This window comes from Equus caballus, chromosome 3, assembly GCF_041296265.1.
Source record: "Equus caballus isolate H_3958 breed thoroughbred chromosome 3, TB-T2T, whole genome shotgun sequence".
NCBI lineage: Eukaryota > Metazoa > Chordata > Mammalia > Perissodactyla > Equidae > Equus > Equus caballus.
Window position 1 is genome coordinate 26,000,641 of NC_091686.1, and position 6,000 is coordinate 26,006,640.

Genomic DNA, 6,000 nt, shown 5'->3' on the forward strand with positions numbered 1-6,000 from the left:
ATCTAATCGAGTCATTCTTCTGCTTAGCACCTGTGGTCCTCAAGACAACATCTCAGCTTCTTAAGATGTAGCCAAGGCTCCAACGACCAGGCTCAGTATATTTTCCTTCATCTTCTCAGCCTCAGGACTCACCCTTCCAGCCACAATGAACTCTCTTCAGCTCCTCTATATCACCATGATTCCTCCAAGCAATGGGCCTCTCTAGATGTTCTTTTCTCTCTCTGGAACAATCCACTTCCTACCACATCTCTTCCCACTTCCATCTGGACAACGTCCACACCCTTCAGTTCTCTCAATTTATACATCACTTCCTCAGGGACACCTTTCCTAAAATCCCCAAGTATGGACAAGATGTCCCTCCTTTGTGCCTCCCCACCCTGTTCTTCCCCATCACAGCACTTTTGGAGCTCTATTGTGATGGACTTACTTAGCCATATTCCAACCATAAATCCATAATCTTCAGGAAGGCAGGGGCTGCATATGCCCCTGCCCATACAGCACTGACCCACCATGAACGTGGCCCTATGATTTGACAATGCTCAGAGTTTCAATTGCTTCCTTAGGTAGGGAGATGTAAAGAAGGCCTCAGAAAGTTAGGGAGGACTTTTTGGGTGAGATAAGGCTAGACTCTGATTTTAAATGGTGGGTTGAATTTGCAGAGCAAAGGGGAAAAGAAAAGGCATCCCCAATTTGGGAAATAGCATCAGGTCTTGTTGAGCATGACATTTTCATGGAACAGGGAAGAACTTGGGCAGTTTCCAGAGGAGCCTGCACATTGGTGAGAAGAACAACAATAACAAGACCTGACATTTATTGAGCACTTACTGTGTGCCGGTCACCGTTCTTAGAACTGCACGTGCATTAACTCTTGTAATCCCACAGCAACCCTGTGGGAAGTAAATTTCCCAAGGTCACCTAGCTAGAAGGTGCCAAGCTTGGATTCAAACTGTCTTCCTTGTATTAGAGGCCATGCTCTTTCCAAATAGATTCCCACACAATTTGGACACTGGATCTATCAAGAGGAGAAAGTGGAGCAGGGTACTTAAAATCCCACTTCTGAGAAATCAAGGGCATACCATCGCCACAGAACAGATGCTATGGAAGGATTATAAGCAGGAATCTCTGGGGGTGATGAAATCAGTGCTTTTGGAATACTCCTCTGACACCATAGTGAAGGAAAGAAATGGAGAGGAAGAGAGTGGCAGCCTGGGAAAATATAATAAGCTACTGCAGTGGTCCAGGAGAGAGAATGAAAGGGAAGAGATCAAGAGGCATTTGGGGGTGGGGGAGGACTAGGCAGACCAGTAATTCAGATTGTTCTTTTGAAGAAACAGCCCTGGGAAGAGATGTGCTGGTAAATCTTTAATAACTGGCTCTAGATGGGAGGAGCTCTGCTTGTAGATACTCCCACTATGGCCACTTGCCATGGTGTAAATACCCTCAGCATGGCTGACTTCAAGCTATCAACATGACATCTCTGAACACAGTTGGAGTGAATGGAGTATAATCAGCTCTTGCCAGCAAGTAGGAGCCACTAGGAGCTAGCACATTACTGTCCCTGAGGCACAGAGGACCCAAGTTAGGGGCAAAGTTAAAATGCCCCAGGGCCTTGGGGGGACCCTGCTCTACCGTGATGCACAGCAATTGTTATCAGGTCCACAGGAAGTGATTGGGGAAGCTATTATGGAGGATGGATAATAAATGTAGCAGTTTCCACTTAGCGAGTGATGTCCATGACGGGGCACTGTGCTGAGCAGTGCTGACGGGCAGAATCTCATGGAATCCTCAAAACTGCTTTGGGAAGTAGGTGTTAATTTTTCACAGATGAGAAAACAGAGGCTTAGAGAGGTTGATTGATTTGTTCAAGATCACACAGCAAATAGGTAACAGGAGAAGAGATTTAAACATAGGTATGCCTAACACCAAATCCTGGGTTCTACTTCTCCTCAATGACTCTTCCTATCAAATCAGACAAGGGGGGCTGTGAGATACTGACCTTAAGGAGGGAAGGAGGGGGAGGAAATGAAAGATTGATAACCACAAGTATGAACCAAACCACACACATATACTGTATATGCTGGAAATTGATAATTCATGCCAAACAACAATGCTAGAGACTCTATTACCACCCCCACACCAGATTTCTAAGATGATTTTCTTACATTTTCCCTAGATTCCCGAAACAATAAAATGATAAAGCAATATGAAAATGAGTTACATCTATTTCACAACAAGTTAAAGGCATTCCTCTAAATCTGTACATTGGAAATGTATGTAAGACAAAAATACAGCTCCTGGCCCACGTTTCCTACTTCTCAGTCCTGCATGACTTATCCCCCAGTCATTTAATATTGCTTACATGGAATGTTCCTGAACATAGCAGCTTGAGGGGAGAATGTTTTCGCCTTTAACGTGGGTAACATCATTCCCAACCCGCATAGAAGCCACAATAAGATCACTGTAGAGTAATGACATAGTTGCAGAGCCATCAAAACGCAATGTCTCGTTCATGCTGTTGCTTCTTTTAGTAAAGATGGAGAAATCCGTTATGTGTGGTGGTTAAGACCAAAGTTTCAGAGTCATCCTGACTAAGATTTAAGATGTCCATTTTGGAAGAAAAAAACCAAAGCTTACTGTTGGAAAATACATAGGAAGCCAGAGAAGGGGCAAACAACACGAGATCATGGGGATGATCACAGTTCAAACAGAGTCCACCTTGGGTAGTACAGTAGCCAGACTCCAAGATGGCTCCCAAAGAGCTTACTTCTTGGTTGGTATTCACGCCTTTGTGTTGTTCCTTCTGATCACAGATAAAGTTGACCTGTGTAATCAAGAGGATATTGCAGAAATGACAGCATACACGAGGCGAGGTCATAGAAAACATGGCAACTTCCTTCTGGAGGAAGCCAACTACCACTCCGTGAGGACACACAAGCAGCCCAATGGAGAGGTCCAGGGGGTGAGGTACTGCAACCTCTGACCAACAGCTGGCACTGACTTGCCAGTGATGAATGAGCGATGTTGGAAACAGATCCTCCAGCCCCAGTCACACCTTCAGGTGACAGCAGCCCCGGCCAGTGTCTTGAACGCAACCTCATGAGAGATTCTAAGTTGTTCTCACATTCCTGACTCACAAAAACTGTGTCACGTAATAAATGCCTATTGTTGTTTTAATCTGCTAAATTTTGGGGTGACCTGTTACACAGCCATATAACTATACAGCTGATGATGTAGGTTGGGTTTCCTATAAGGAGACCCTAAGACTGGGATTCAAGTGCGTGTCATTCATTGAGGGAGTTCTCTTCCGGAAAAACCTAAAAGGAATGAGTGAGACAGGGAAGGAAACGGAAAGACTGAAAAAGGATGCAGTTTCTGCTAATTCCAGCATCGACCTGGTCCAGGGAGGCTCTGAGACATAAATTGCCTCATTGGGTTGTCCTCCTTGAAGCAAGGGGATCAGTCTGTGGTCCTCCTACATCCACCAGCCATTGGCTGTGGGTTGTTCCCCTTTGGGTGTTAACCTCCTGAGTGAGGCAGCTCTCACCAGTGGAAGGAAATTCTCTAGAGAAGAGGACAGATAAGAGCCATAAACAGCCAACTGTCACCAAGCTGGGGGATGGGTCTACTTGTCTGATAAAGGGGCTCCAGGCGGGGCTCCACAGCACTACTGCCAAAGGGAAACCCCAAGTGACATCTCCATCCTATGGGGCTCCCCCTTGTACTTCCCAACAGGCTGGCACTGCAGGATGTCACCTCCCAGGTGGCTGCCCCTTCTCAGGGCTTGTTCCGTTCTAGTGATCCTTTCACCCACTTGGAACTGGAGACAGGTCAGGATTCCTGTGGATTCAGGAGGAGTGAGTATATTTTTATGTCCCAGGAAGAACATAAAAGAGTAGAAAAAAAATGGCAAGGTTAATCTGTACAGAAGCTTCATGCAGCTTAACACTTATAAATTCAGGCAGCCCTGAGGGCCTACAAGTTGAGAAACTTCCACCCTCAGGATGCTTTCCCAAAGGAACTCAGGGACAGACACACACTTTTTAACTCTAGTTTTTAGTTAATTGTGTTTTACTGTCTATTTTTATTTACTGCTATTTTTGGACAATGTGCCAACAGTTTTCTTTTAGACATGGCATTTTAGGAAGGAGACAGGACTCAGGCACGCTGGCCTCCTCACCCCAGGCCCGGTCCCCCCTCAGGACTTATGCCCTCGGGGTTTCGTCTACCAGATATGCTCTTCCCCAAGAGATCCACATCCTGCTCACCTATTCCATGGCTTTGTGTCACCCTCTCAGTGAGACCACCACGTCTAAAATTACAACAATGCTTCCCGACTCCCTTCTCTGCTCTAGTGTGTTTTTTCCTTAGCACTTAAAAACATCAAACGTATGAAATACTTCAACTGTTCGCCTTGTGTGTTATTGGTCTCCCCGACTAAGCTCCATGAAGGTGAGATTTTTGTCTTTTTTCTTACTGTTACATTCCTAGCACCTAAAACGGGTCAGCATATGGTATACACTAAATACTAATTGAACTAACAAATGAGTGAATGATTGCTTCAAATTTGCATTCAAATACAGGTTCTGCTATTTCCTGCTGGTCTGGGTCCCAAATCTGAGGGGCTTTCTGTCAGGGGATCTGGCATGCCATTTGACCTTCAGGAGCCTCCGTGAACTCAAATGTTAACAGGCCACCTCTCTCTCTATTTTCTTTACTTGTCACTTTTCAGAAGCAACATCTCATCTTTTACTGAGAAACAGAGCATCTCTGTTCAAAAGATGACTTGCAATCAGGGAGCCTGAAAAAACAGCCTTGTTGAGTCTTTCTGTGGGAACCAAGTTGAATTTGAAATGCCCCTGGTTGCCTCAGCTGTCCCAGGCATGTCTGCTCAAGCGCTAATGAATGATTTCCATCTTTACCATAAACTGGGGTCACCAGTGAGAGTATTGTTCTTGGACGAGAATGCGCGTCCTCGAGAAACTCGCACTCGGGGTGACCTCACCAGTAGGTCAGACTGTCTGTGTCTCTCCGGGGCAGACAGAATGAGAGTTTGAATTACAGCGTCAGGAAGTTCCCTTCTCTGTGAGCTTGGATTTAGACTTCCCCTAAGTCTCAAAAGCAAAAGTGGGCAACTTAAGGTGTCTGTGAAAGAACTCAGGTACCGAGAATGCTACAGGATTCAACATCCAGCAGGGTTTAAATGAAAAAGTGTGCATGTATGAGTGGGTGCGCACATGTGTGTGAGCCGGGAGGGGAGGTAGCAGGAAACACAGGGAAAGAGACAGCAACATTCCTTGAGTAAGTCTTGAATCCCTAACTTAAAATGTCTTCAGAGCTTGTCTATAGGGGGAGAGAATGGACTTCATCACTGCCTGCTAACTGCTTGTGACACACCACAACACACAGTCCTCTGGAAACACTGCAATCAAATCCTAATTCTATAGATTTTTTTTAATGCAATAAAAATAGTTCCTATCCATTGAGGGTCCATTTTGCATTAGGAACTGAGCTCTTCACTTTACGTTTTTCTCATCTTGACAACAATGCAGGGATATAGCAAATATTTTTACTCCTTCATTCAAGATGAGGCCATCAAGGCTCAAAGTTCAAATGACATCCACAGAAAGGGCAGGATCAAGATTCAGAGAGAAGTCTGCCTAATGCCAGTGACTGTAGCCTTTGCTTCTCTTCAGCTGAGGGATAATGGAGAAGCTTAGCTGTTCCTGCCTACCCGGTTATCTGCCTCTTTTCTCTTATCTCCACTCCCCACTGCCCTCCGCTTGCCTGTGGGTTTTAGGAAACTACATTCCCCGTGTTTCATTGCCTCCTGGCTCCTGGATGGGTTTGACCAGCTGGAGACACTGGCAGAAGATTAAGCACAAGCAGTACAGAGAAAAGCCTGGGTACGTCTCCCCCTCTTTCCCTGTTTCCAGCAGAATCTCCCCCGCAGCTGCAGCTCCTGGGGGACACACCCTGGCTTCTGAACTCTGGTGATAACAC